The sequence below is a fragment of the Rattus norvegicus genome, chromosome 9, assembly GCF_021556685.1.
Source record: "Rattus norvegicus strain SHRSP/BbbUtx chromosome 9, alternate assembly SHRSP_T2T, whole genome shotgun sequence".
In the NCBI taxonomy this organism is placed as follows: Eukaryota; Metazoa; Chordata; class Mammalia; order Rodentia; family Muridae; genus Rattus; species Rattus norvegicus.
Window position 1 is genome coordinate 64806159 of NC_141542.1, and position 14891 is coordinate 64821049.

Consider the following 14891-nt stretch of genomic DNA (forward strand, 5'->3'; position numbering starts at 1 on the left):
TCATGGGTAGCTTTTTGGCTAACCAAGTTATCGTTTGAAACCACACACTCAGTAAGTGGTAGGTCCTTAGGAATCAACTGCTTTGTAGAACCTGAGGCCATATCAGACCCTTTATAAATATGGGTTCAGCAAACCTATCGGTCTGACTTGCCTTTTGCTTTATGTGGCTTTTCCTTGAGGGGTTAGGGTTTAGGCAGGAACTCAGTCACTGGATTACTTCAGCCCTTTTTATCTTGCATTTTGAGTAGAACTCTTATCCATGTGTGCGTTAGTCATTTGGAAATCATTTATGCACCGAATTATGCAGACACTCTGAATGCTGGTTCCCATATAATGGAAGAAACTGGCATCTGGTAGCTTCTCTATGGACCTCTTACATGTTGGGGGCTGTGGAGCTCATGATGAGGAATAAGAGTTTCCCTATTTTTCTGGCTTCCCTGTAATGGCAGGCTCACTTTGGCCACTCAGACAACTGACCAAGTGCTTTCCCTTGAGAGGCCTTCAAATGTATGTCCTACTTTACCGTATAGACTACTTAAAAGGTGTACCTTGAAGGTCTGAGACTTAGTAAAACTTAGTATCATTTGGCACTGCCGCCTCTGCTACGTGTTAAGGGACCAACTGCTTTGCTCAGCATTTCTTTGGTAGCAAGGGCAAATATCAACCTACTGACAAGCAAAACATCATTATAAAAATAGTTTAACCTCTCAAAGCCCCTCAAGGTATATTGGGGACCGCATGTGGAGATCTGCAGATGACAGAGAGTGTCCACTCTATGGAGCATCCCCTCTCCATGGCAGTCATTTAACTCGAGGGGTATTCCTGATGGAGCCTCTGTTAAAAGAACACTGTCTTCTACGTTGATTGATTGAAAGAGGCGTCTGCCTTTGCCCTCTGGTCTGTTTTATGGAGGCATCTCAGAAAGTGCACCAATGACACTGTGCCTCTCTTTCTGAATCAAGTCTAACTTCATTGCCCTGGTCCACCTCAGAGCTAAACAAAGAAAAATATCCAAGGAAAACAAGCTAAATGTGGAGAATCTCAAACCCAAAAGCCCCCATAGACTCCTCTCTTCCCCAAAGTCATTCCCCAATGCCGGAATAAAGCTTATCTTGGATGCTCTATCAGCCTTTCAGGAAGGTGGATTCAGTCTCTGCTGTGCCTGGATCTGGTAATGAAACTTACTTGAACTGTCTGAGTGCCAAATCTTCTTTGTAGAAATGGGAATATAGATTTCATTTAAAAATCTATATAAAAATCTATAGCTGCGAAATCAGAGATATGACATAGGCAACTGGATAGGGGAGTAAATACTAGCTGTTAGGAACAGTAATTCGTCAAGTTCTAAGGAGCTTTGGAGGTGAAAGTTTGGCCTCCACCTTTCTCTTCTCTTTTATTTCATTGATGGTGGGTAGAAGTCAAGGAGGGCTCCATGGCAACAGGAAGCATCACTGTTGCAAGCAAGAGGCAGAGTGGACTCCACATCCATTCACCTGAATGTACTTTTCTATTCTACCAAGGACAACTGTTTATTTTGGATGCCAAAAACGGAGATGGGGGTGGTTGGGGTGCCAGAAAGAGAAGCAAGTCAGTGCCATCTCATGATATTTCTTGTATAAACTCTATAAGCATTTCTTGATTCTCATCTTCGGTAGAACATGATCTCCCTTCTCCAAGCTTCCTCTGTGATATTTCTTGAGTGCGACTTGGATGATGGACAAACAGAAATACACATACAGGAAATCATATCCATTCCTCGGTAGCGTGTGCCAGTACCAGGTAATGGTACTGTGAACATTTCTGGGACAAGGCAGTCTGGTGCTGGTCTTCCCAGGTCACTGTAGTCACTAAGGCTTCATCAGAATGAGGAAGTCTTGTAAAAGGGTTTGATAGCAAAGGTTTCTCAAGCCCAGTTCCTGGTGACTGTGTTCCCTCTACTGTCGTGTCTAGGCATTGCAATGTGCAAAACACCAGATTCTTTCCAAAGACAATAAATACCATTGGCTGGAACTCTATCAGGGGTGGTGCTGAGAACTTCATCTGTGTCTAATCATCATAACACTACACTGTTGTGTTCTCAAACACTCACAATGGTCTCTTAGTTGGAAATAAACTTTACCCATCTTAGTGAGAGTTTCTATTGCTGTGATAAAACACCACGAACAAAAGCAACTTGGGGAGGAAAGGCTTTATTTCAGCTCACAGTTCCACATCACAGCCCATCATGAAAGGAGCTCAGGGCAGGAATCTGGAGGCAAGAATGAATAAGAAACCATGGGGGAGTGTGGCTTTCTGGCTTTCTCAGCCTGCTTTCTTATACAACTCAGAACCCAGGGATGGCACCACCCACAGTGAGCTGGGTCTTCTCACATCAATCATTAATCAAGAAATTGTCCCATAGCTTCCCAAATGATTCTAGCTTGTCTCAAGTTAACAGTAATGACGACAACGATGACGACGATGACGAGGACGACAATGAGGACGACTGCTCAACCCACCAGCACTCTTACGCAAATGCATACATTTAAAAATGTCCAACATACTATGATGACAGACACATTGTAAAAAGAATTTCACAATATTCGTCTGGTGCCATAGCACATGTGTGCCGTCCACAGAGAGCTGTCAGCCTGTCAGTGCTGAAGCACAACCTGGAAGAGTAGACAAAACTTTTTCCCAAAACTTGTTTGTCTGGTCAGCTAAACACTCCTCAGTCTCCTTTTTTTTTCCCCTTTTTTTCATAGCTGGGGACCAAACCCAGGGCCTTCTGCTTGCTAGGCAAGCGCTCTACCACTGAGCTAAATCCCCAATTCCCCTCAGTCTCCTTATATGTCATGTGTGTATTCATATGTGAGTCTGATGTTGAGCTGGATGTTTAGAGAAAAATGTGGTTTTTCTTCCCGTCTCAGTGTCCTGTGCATGGAATACACCAGGTGTCTATTAACTGTCCAGTAAACAGAGGGAAGGGCTGACAGAGAGCAACAGTTCCACAGTCTGCCCTCCTTGAGGAAGGCTTTCTAGTGACATGCCTTGTCCAGGTTCTTCATACCGCAAGACTGCTACTGCCATTAAAATTTATGAGAATATCTTGCATTTTATAAATGTATAAAGAGCCATGCAAAGTCATTATGATCATTACATAATATTCTAAACTGAGGCAATTTTCTTCCTCCCTCTGAAATGCTTTAGCAAGGAAACTATCTTCATTTAAGAATATATCTTGGGCACTGGAGAGATGGCTCATTGGGTACAGCATCTCTGTGCAAGTGTCACACAGAGTCTCACGTGGGACACATGAATGCAGATCTGGAATTCCAATGGTTTTATGGAGAGGCAAAGGTGGAGGCAAGAGACTCTATAGAAGCTATAGGCCAGCTAGGCTGCTTTACATGGCAATGAACCAGGAAGGAAAGACCCTGCCTCAAAGTAACAAATTAACACACAAGATTGTCCTTTGACCTCCACATGCATGACCACATATGTATCAGATGGTATCTGTGAGCCTGCTCTCACACATACAAAATATACATTCATCATACACACTACACACATACACACGCACACACACACATGTGCGTGCACACATGCGGGAAAATATTCCAATTAACTAGCATAAGTAGGAGAAATGGCATTTACCAGACTCCACTCTAAACTTTACAATAGGAACAATAGAGGAAAGAGAAAAACAAAATAGTCTTGAGACTCATAAATGAAAAAGAGAGCATGGGAAAGGTTTCTAGTGGGGGGATTGAATGACCAATGACAAATGATCTCCATTGAGCTGTGTCCCTGCTGCTGATTCCTTTATCTACTGACCGTGGTTTAAAGAAAATGAAAGAGAAAACACTTTAAAGTGTGCTAGGTGAGATGGAAGGTGGAAACAGGGATCCCAGGAAGTTTGCTGGCCAGCTAGTCGGCACTATATTGCAAAGATCAGGCCAACAACAGAGACTGTCTCAAAGAAAAGGTTGGGTGCACCTGAGGAATGTCACCCAAGATTGTTCTCTGACTCCCAAACTCAAATGCGCAAATGTGCCTATGTGCCCATTCATAGGAACATAAATGTATACACATATGTACATGGTGTGTCTTTTAATATATTTAGATCTTCTTTTCTCAATGTAAAATCCTATACATATTTAAATAGATTTATGTCAAATTATTTCTCCTGTGATTAAAAAAATGGCAACATTAAAATTCCAAATTCCGACCTGGAGCTGATGCTGTGACTCAGTTCTCTGTGCCCAGATCCCACTGGGAGAAAACTGGTCTCAAAGGAGTGCTGACACACCTGAGAACACAGATAGGACTACCACATTTTCATTTTTCTTTCAGGACTCAGGAACCAAGGAGCAGTCTGGGACAGGATCTTTCTGGTTTCCTTGTGCACCTGGAGCTAACCCTGTGCCACAGCTCTTAGTACCCAAATCCCACCAGGAGAGAGCTTGACTTCCAGGAGTGCTGACACACAGACTTACAGGAGGGTCAAGCCACTGTCAGAGACAGCAAGACCTGCTAACATCAGAGATACCCAGATGGCCAGAGGCAAGTTCAAGAAACTAAGCAACAGAAACTAAGGCCACTTGGAATCTTCAGAACCCAGTTCCCCCACCACAGCAAGTCCTGGATATCCCCAACACACCAGAAAAGCAAGATTCTTATTTAAAACCACATCTTATGATGATGTTAGAGGACTTTAAGAAGAACATAAATAACTCACTTAAAGAAATAAAGGACAACACAGGTAAACAGGTAGAAGTCTTTAAAGTTGAATACAAAAATCGCTTAAAGAATTATAGAAAAACACAACCAAACAGGTGAAGGAACTGAACAAAACCATCTAGGACCTAAAAATGGAAATAGAAACAATAAAGAAATCATAAAGGGAGACAACCTTGGAGATAGAAAACCTAGGAAAGAGGTCAGGAGTCATAAATGCAAGCATCACCAAAAGAATACAAGAGATAGAAGAGAAAAATCTCAGGGCAGAAGATACCATAGAAAACATTGACAGAAAAGTCAAAGAAAATGCAAAACACAAAAAGCTCCTAACCCAAAACATCCAGGAAACCCAGGACACAATGAGAAGATCAAACCTAAGGATAATAGGTAAGAAGAGAGTGAAGACTCCCAACTTAAAGGGTCAGTAAATATCTTCAACAAAATTATAGAAGAAGACTTCTCTAACCTAAAGAAAGGGATGCTTATAGACATAGAAGAATCCTATAGAACTCCAAATAGATTGGACCAGAAAAGAAATTCCTGCCATCACATAATAGTCAAAACACCAAACACACAAAACAAAGAAAGAATATTAAAATCAGTAAAGGAAAAAGGTCAAGTAACATATAAAGGCAGACCTATCAGAATTACACCAGACTTCTCAACAGAGATTATGAAAGCCAGAAGATCCTGGACAGATGTCGTACAGACCCCAAGAGAACACAAATGCCAGCCCAGGTTACTATATCCAGGAAAACTCTCCATTACCATAGGAATTACCATAGGTGGAGAAACTAAGATGTTCCATGGCAAAACGAAATTTACGCAATATATTTCCACAAATCCATCCCTACAAAGGATAATACATGTAAAACAACAACACAAGGGGGGAAACTACACCCTAGAAAAAAACAAGAAAGTAATCTTCTTTCAATTAGCCCAAAGGAAGAGAGACACACAAACATAATTCCACCTCTAACATCAAAAATAATAGGAAACAACAGTCATTGGTCCCTAATATCTCTCAACATCAATGGACTCAATTCCCCAATAGAAAGACATAAACTAACAGACTTGATATGTAAACAAGACCCAACATTTTTTTTTTGGTTCTTTTTTTCGGAGCTGGGGACCGAACCCAGGGCCTTGCGCTTCCTAGGCAAGCGCTCTACCACTGAGCTAAATCCCCAACACCCCAACATTTTGATGTATATCGGAAATGCCCCTCAGTGACAAAGACAGACACTTCCTCAGAGTAAAAGGCTTGGAAAAAAATTTCCAAGCAAATGTTTCCAAGAAACAAGCTGGAGTAGTCATTCTAATATCGAACAAAATTGACTCTCAATGAAAAGTTATCAAAACAGATAAGACAGGACACGTCATACACACCAAAGGAAAAATCCACCAAGAAAAACTCTCAATTCTGAAGGTCTATGCTCCAAATGCAAGGGCACCCACATTCACAAAATAAACTTTACTAAAATTCAAAGCACACATTGTATCTCACACAATAATAGTGGGAGACTTCAACACCTAACTCTCATCAGTGGACAGATTTTATAAACAGAAACTAAACACAGTCACAGTGAAACTAACAGAAGTTATGAACCAAATGGATTTAATAGATATCTATAGAACATTTCATCCTAAAACCAAAGAATGTACCTTCTTCTCAGCACCTCATGGTACCTTCTCCAAAACTGACCATACAAAACTGGCCTCAATAGATACAAGATGATAGAAATAATCCCATGCATCCTCTCAGATCACCATGGACTAAGGCTGGTCTTGAATAACAACAAAAAAGACAGAAATCTACCTGCACGTGGAAGCTGAACAACGCTCTACTCAGTGATAACTCGGCCAAGGAAGAAAAAATTAAATACTTTTTAGAATTTAATGATAAAGAAAGCACAACATACCCAAACATATGGGACACAATGAAAGTTGTGCTAAGAGGAAAACTCATAGCTCTGAGTGCCTCCAAAAAGAAACTGGAGTGAGCATACACTGGCAGCTTGACAGCACACCTGAAAGCTCTAGAACAAAAATAAGCAAATACACCCAAGACACAGGAAATAATCATCTGAAATCAACCAAGTAGAAACAAAAAGAACTATACAAAGAATCAACAAAACCAGGAGCTGGTTCTTTAAGAAAATCAACAAGATAGATAAACCCTTAGCTAGATAAACCAGAGGACACAGAGATATTATCCAAATTAATAAAATCAGAAATGAAAAGGGAGATAACAACAGAAACTGAAGACATAAAAAAAAAATCACCAGATCCTACTACAAAAGCTTATACTCAGCAAAACTGGAAAATCTGGATGAAATTGACAATTTTCTTGACAGATATCAGTTACTAAAGTTAAAGCAGGGTCAGATAAACCATCTAAACAGTCCCATGACTCCTGAAAAAAAAATGTAGTTATTAAAATTCTCCCAACCAAAAAAAAAAAAAAAAAAAAAACCAGTACCAGATGGATTTACTGCTGAATTCTGTCAGGCCTTCATAGAAGATGTAATACTAACACTGTCCAAAACATTCCACAAAATAGAAACAGAAGGAAAACTACCCAATTCATTCTATGAAGCCACAGTTACACTTACACCTAAACCATACAAAGACCCAACAAAGAAAGAGAACTTAGACCAATTTCCCTTATGAATTATCGGTGTAAATATACTCAATAAAATTATCACAAACCAAATCCAAGAACACATCAAAATGATCATCCATCATGATCAAGTAGGCTTCATTCCAGGGATGTAGGGATGGTTCAATATACAGAAATCCATCAATGTAATCCACTATATAAACAAACTCAAAGGGGAAAAAAAACACATGATCTTCTCATTAGATGCTGAGAAAGCATGACAAAATTCAACACCCTTCATGTTAAAAGTCTTGGAAAGATCAGGAATTCAAGGCTTATACCTAAACATAGTAAAAGCAATATTCAGCAAACCAATAGCCAATATCAAATGGAGAGAAACTTGAAACAGTCCCACTAGATTCAGGGACTAGAGAAGCTAGCTCTCTCTCTCTCTCTCTCTCTCTCTCTCTCTCTCTCTCTCTCCCTACCTACCTACCTACCTACCTATTCAATATAGTACTTGAAGCCCTAGCCAGAGCAAATGGTGCTCAAAGGGATACAAATTAGAAAAGAAGTCAAAATATCACTATTTACAGATGATATGAGAGTATACTTAAGTGATCCTAAAAGTCCCACCAGAGAACTCCTACAGCCGATAAACAACTTCAGCAAAGTGGCTGGATATAAAAATTAAACAAATCAGTAGCCCTCCTCTACTCAAAGGGTAAACAGGTTGAGAAAGACAATAGTCACGAATAATATAAAATACTTTGGGGTGACTCTAACCAGGCAAGTGAAGTATCTGTACGACAAGAACTTCAGGTCTCTGAAGAAAGAAATCAAAGAAGATCTCAGAAGATGGAAAGATCTCACATGATCATGGATTGGCAGAGTTAATATAGTAAAAATGGCCATCTTGCCGAAAGCAATCTACATATTTGATACAATATGTACTTGATGTTTATAGTACTTGAAGTCCCAAGTCAATTCTTCACAAAGTTATGAAAAGCAAATTCATTTGGAATAACAAAAAAACCAGGATAGCTAAGACTATCCTCAACAATTAAAGAACTTCTGGAGGACTCACCATCCCTAACCTCCAGCTGTATTACAGAGCAATAGTGATAAAACTGTATTGACACAGAGACAGGCAGGTAGAAGAATGAAATAGATCCATTCTTATCGCCTTGTACAGAGATCAAGACCAAGTGGATCTTGGACCTCCAAATAAAAGCAGATATGCTCAAACTAATAGAAGAGAAAGTGGGCAAGATCCTCAAACATATGGGCATAAGGGGAACAGACCACCAATGGCTCATGCTCTAAGATCAAGAATCCACAAATGGGACCTTATAAAATTGCAAAGCTTCTGTAAGGCAAAGGACACTGTCAACAGGACAAAAGGGCAACCAAAACAGATGGAGAAAAGACCTGATAGAGGACTAATATCCAATATCTACAAAGAACTCAAGAAGTTAGACTCCAGAGAATCAAATAAACCTATTAAAAAATGAGCTACAAAGCTAAACAGAGAATTCTCAACTGAGGAATAGTGAATGGCCAAGAAGCACCTAAAGAAATATTCAACATCCTTAGTAATTAGGGAAATTCAAATCAAAACAAGTCTGAGATTCCACCTCACACTAGTCAGAATGGTTAAGATAAAAAACTCTGATGACAGCAGATGTTGGCGAGAATGTGGAGAAAGAGGAACACTCCTCCATTGTTGGTAGAATTGCAAGCTGTACAAACACTCTGGAAATCAGTCTGGAGGTTCCTTAGAAAATTGAACATAGTGGTACCTGAGGACCCTAACATGTATCAATGACACATGCTCCACTATGTTCATAGCAGCCTTATTTATAATAGCCAGAAGTTGGAAAGATCCCAGATATCTTTCAACAGAGGAATGGATACAGAAGATGTGGTATGTTTGCACAGTGGAATACTACTCAGCTATTAAAAACAATGACTTCATGAAATTCTTAAGCAAATGGATGGAACTTAAAAATATCATCCTGAGTGAAGTAACCCAATCACAAAAGAACACACATGGTATGCACTCATTGATAAGTGGATATTAGCCCCAAAGCTCAGAATACCCAAGATACAATTCACAAACCATATGAAGCTCAAGAAGAAGGAAGACCAAAGTGCAGATGCTTCAGACCTTAGAAGGGGCAACAAAAATACTCAAAGGAGGAAATATGGAGACAAAGTGTGGAGCAGAGACTGAAGGAAAGGCCATCCAGAGACTGCCTCACCTGGGGATCCATCCCATATACAGACAACAAACCCAGACAATATTGTGGATGCCAAGAAATGCATGCTGACAGGAGCCTGCTATTGCTGTCTCCAGAGAGGCTCTGCCAGAGCTTGACAAATACAGACGCGGATGCTCGCAGCCAACCATTGAACTGAGAATGGGTTTCACGATGGAGGGGTTAGAGAAAGGAATGAAGTAGTTGAAGGGGTTTGCAACCTCATAAAAAGAACAACAATATTAACCAACCAGACACCCCAGAGCTCCCAGGGACTAAACTACCATCCCAAGAGAACACAGGGATGGAACTATGGCTCCATCTGCATATGTTGCAGAGGACTGCTTTGACAGGCATCAATGGGAGAAGAGGACCTTAACCCTGTCAAGGCTCAATAGCCCAGTGTAGGGGAATGCTAGGGCAGGGAGGCAGGAGTGAGTGAGTGGGTGAGGGAGGACCCTCATAGAAGCAGGGGAGCGATGGGATAGCAGGTTTGTGGAGGGGAAACCAGGAAGGAGGATACCATTTAAAATGTAAACTAAAGGGGTTGGGGATTTAGCTCAGTGGTAGAGCCCTTGCCTAGGAAGCGCAAGGCCCTGGGTTCAGTCCCCAGCTCTGAAAAAAAGAACCAAAAAAAAAAAATGTAAACTAAAAAATATCGAATAAAAGAAAAAAATCTTCTGAAGCCTAATTCTTCAAAGTAATGAACTTTTGTGCACTGAGATTCTGTGATGTAGCTAAACTCACATTTCAGGAGTAATTTTAAAAATTCTTTAGGAGTGTCTGCGTGCACAGTCATATTTTCTGTTAAAGATAATTTTCTTCGTTCTAATGTGTTCCATTTATTAATTTTTCTTGTCTTATTGCAGTTGGTAAGATTTATCAATATTAATAAGATTGGTAAGAAAACAAGCCTTGCACTGTTCCCAAGACTGATGGCCCGAGTTCACTCCCCCAAATCCACATGATAGGAAGAGAAAACTGAGCTGAGTAATGGTAATGCAAGCCTTTAATCCCAGCAGTGAGGAGGCAGAGGCAGATGGATCTCTGAGTTTAAGGCCAGCCTGGACTACAGAGTGAATTCCAACACAGGCAAGGCTACACAGAGAAACTGTCTCAAAAAAAAAAGGGGGGGGAGGGGGAGGAGGAAGGACTAGAAAGCTGACTGATGTCTGTTGTCACAGGACATCTATAGTCTCAGGAACTAGCACATGCTCAGTGATGATGGTGTTAAGAATAAATGCCCAGCCCTGCATAGTGGCAGGAGGTGGCACAGGCTTTTAATCCCCACTTGGGAGATAGAGACAGGCAGAACTTTAAGTTGAAGACCAGCCTGGTCTACATAGTAAGTTCCAGGACAGACAGGACTATATAGAGAGAAACCCTACCACAAAAAGAAGACAGATAAGAGAGAATAAATGACCAACAGTTCAAAAGAATTGCTAAAAGGAACTGCAGAGGAAAAATGCCAGGCATGTACTGACAACAAAGAATATCAGAGCTCGTGGCACAGACAGCGTGTAGTGCTTAAGCACAGCTCTATTTGGGCAATGAGGAAGGTGCTAGCTTCAGTCTTTCTAAAGAAGGCACTGATGCAGGACTGAAACTGGCATCATTAGCCAGTTATGGAGTGGTGGTCCATGCCTGTAATCCCTACTCTTGGATGCAAGGTCTCAGGTCTTGGAGATCAAGGTGATCCTCAGCTAGTTGTCTGAGGCCAACTTGGGTTCCTTGAGACTTTGTCTAAAAAAATTTTATCAAATGGGAATCACTCTGCACCATGAGGAGAAGAAACTAAATACAAGATGTTATGACAGCATCACTGTCAATAAATTTAGCAAGTGCTGAGATTTCTAAGTTATTTGATTTGTTCCTTGAGCAAGAGAAACTTGTTGACATGAATGGGACTGTTATATAAACAGCTCCAAAACCCAAAATAGAAGCCGTGTTGTAGAGCCATATCTAATTGGATAAGGGTGAATTTCTAATGCTAAGGTACCCCTCATAGGACATAGGAGGTTTTGAAGGAAACCTGTGTCTTCCATCTAAGCAATCCCAAGTGATTACCCCCTTAATTGACTATATTCTTCGAGGCTATCAATACAGTGAGGGGCATGCTCACTGAGCATGAACATTTCTCTACTGGGTAATTGTGGAAAAGAAGGCAAGGAAGATGCAGAGAAACTTTGGTCTTACAGGTACAGAGAACAGAGGAAATGAAGCCTGAAGGATCTGAGTATTTTGATAAATCCTCATGTTCAGCACTAGCTCCCTGTGGTCTGGCCATTCAATGAAATCAATAGCTGGAAACTGAAAGGCCTGGAGGGAGAGCAAATGGTGGGGCCCATGGAGCACCACAGGCAGCAGCAATCTGGGCATTAGAGATACTGCCTGAACTATAATTTGTTAACATAAATTGAAATACCTAATCCCTGTCCTGCTGTTAATATACCTACAGTCCTTTATAACCTATATAACATATGATCCTAGCCGAGTAACATACATCTGCTGATGTGGATGCAGATTTCCCTTGCCTGTACTGTAGCAGCAACAACCACTTGCACGTTGTCTCTAGTGTCTATTGGGGATCTTCCAAGAGGTGAGAGGATGTGAAGAAGGAAAAAGGAAGAACTAAACAAACATTGCCTCTTCTAGGAAGATGGCTGTACAGTAAGCATTTGGGACGACGGGAAATGAAACATCTCTTTAGTCTAATCAGTTTGGTCATTTCATGAGGAACGAGACAACCCAACATAGACCCATCTGATGGGGTGACTGATTTTTTTCTCCATCTTTATTAACTTGAGTATTTCTTATTTACATTTCAAATGTTATTCCCTTTCCCAGTTTCCAGGCCAACATCCCCCTAACCCCTCTCCCTCCCCTTCTACATGGGTGCTCCCCTCCCCATCATCACCCCATTACCGTCCTCCCCCCCAACAATCCTGTTCACTGGGAGTCCAGCCTTGGCAGAGCCAAGGGCTTCCCCTTCCACTGGTGCTCTTACTAGGATATTCATTGCTACCTATGAGGTCAGAGTCCAGGGTCAGTCCATGTATAGTCTTTGGGTAGTGGCTTAGTCCCTGGAAGCTCTGGTTGCTTGGCATTGTTGTACATATGGGGTCTCGAGCTCCTTCAAGCTCTTCCAGTCCTTTCTAAGATTCCTTCAACGGGGGTCCCGTTCTCAGTTCAGTGGTTTGCTGCTGGCATTCTCCTGTGTATTTGCCACATTCTGGCTGTGTCTCTCAGGAGAGATAAACATCCGGTTCCTGTCAGCCTGCACTTCTTTGCTTCATCCATCTTATCTAGTTTGGTGGCTGTATATGTGTGGGCCACATGTGGGGCAGGCTCTGAATGGGTGTTCCTTCAATCTCTGTTTTAATCTTTGCCTCTCTATTCCCTGCCAAGGGTATTCTTGTTCCCCTTTTAAAGAAGGAGTGAAGCATCCACATTTTCAGGGGTGACTGACTTTAATACAAAACTTCACACTTGCATATTGCCACGTAGAGAGCAACAACTATACCTAACCTTTCCCCAAAATACTTTTTTCCTTCCATCTTTATTAACTTGGGTATTTATTTACATTTCAATTGTTATTCCCTTTCCCAATTTCCAAGCCAACACCCCCCTAACCCCTCTCCCTCCCCTTCTATATGGGTGTTCCCCTCCCCAAAATACTTAATATGAGCATCACCCACTCCAAATTCCTTGCCACACACCGAAATTATCCAAAGTAACTAACATCAGAATTGTGGAAAACACATTGGAAAGAAAGAAGTACAGTGTTCTGTCTCCTTTATGTTGAAATCGTCAATAATAGCTCTATAGTCTGAAACTAAGAGAAACCAAACTAAATTGAACACTTCCACAGAAGCACGGTTGGTGACTCCACAATGTGTAAAAATAACGGATTCAGTCTCAGCAATGAAGAAACTCGATAGCATGTCTTATTTTCCCAGAAGTATTTGACTGCATGACATCAGATCATTCATGATCAGCTGTCCTAGATTATGTCCTTCACCGAGCTTGTGGGGGCTGCAAAGTCGTGGTTTCATGTAATACCATAGCTGTGAAGTAGTCTTACACACAGTGAGAGAAGAATGTTTAATAGAAAAGCACAACTTTAAGGATGGGTGCTCTCTCATATCTGTGAGTATGTGGATGATGGTCAAGTTTTCAAAGTCCCCATTCCTTGGCCAGTTCTGAAGACAAAGACTCTGTCCGAGCACTAGAGGGTGCTATTTCCACATGGAAAGCAAACAGGGCTGGGGTTTGATAGTGATTTACCCCTAAGTTCTTTTACATTTGAACAGCATGGGTATTCTTTGGCTGCTTCTCACTTGTGATTGTGTATTTTTTTAATAGGAACTCCATGCTGGACCTTATCAACTTGCCGTATGTACAAACATACATACATACATACATACATACATACATACATACATCAGGGTGAATTAGGAGGGAAAAAAGTAGGAAAGGAACAATAGCCATGCCAAATGACTATGAGTATTTAATTAACTCTTGGCATGCTTGAGCCTGGACACCTGAAGAATGACTCACTTGGGACAGAGCTGAGATAGGAATTCCATTAATGTAGGTTAAAAGACAAAACTAACAAACAGAAGCAAAGCAAAACAAAACAAAACCCCTCTAAGTCTTAGATGCTCAAGGATCTCAAGTCTACAAAGGGTGGTAACGCCAAAGGGTGGCTCAGGCCTCCTATCTCTATCTTGTCACAGCATCCACTCTAGCAAATGTCTAACTTTTAAAACCATCTAAACAAAGATGCTAGAGTCACATAGCAAAGTCTCCTTCCTTAGACAAGTGGTCTCTGGCTTTATCTTACCAATAAGTCGCTGGTTTTTAAGTTCTTTGTTTCGGAAGCCGAGAGCCAGTGATGTTGGTTGGTTGGTTTGCTACATAGCCTTTTTAAAAGAAAGTTCTAACATAGCATAGAACTCCAACACTCCTATTCATTTATAATATAAACATGGCCCCCACACTCACTTTCTTATCAATGCATAGAATAGGAAATTCCAAGTATTATGTAAAAGAGAGATTACAAAAGAAGGGATTGTGGGATCCACAGTAAAATACAGAAGAGTTGTATGTTCAGGCTCTCTAAAAGATGGCTCTCAGCCTGCCAATCCCCTCAGGGTAAAGAAGCTTGTCCTGTCTAGCCCTGTCAGAAACATCCGTTTAATGAGCTGTAATGTGAGACTTTGACATAACCAGCTGCACAGTGGTAACTCTACTGTAAGTACATTGTCTTCTTGCCCAAATCCAATACTGCTCCATTGTAAACA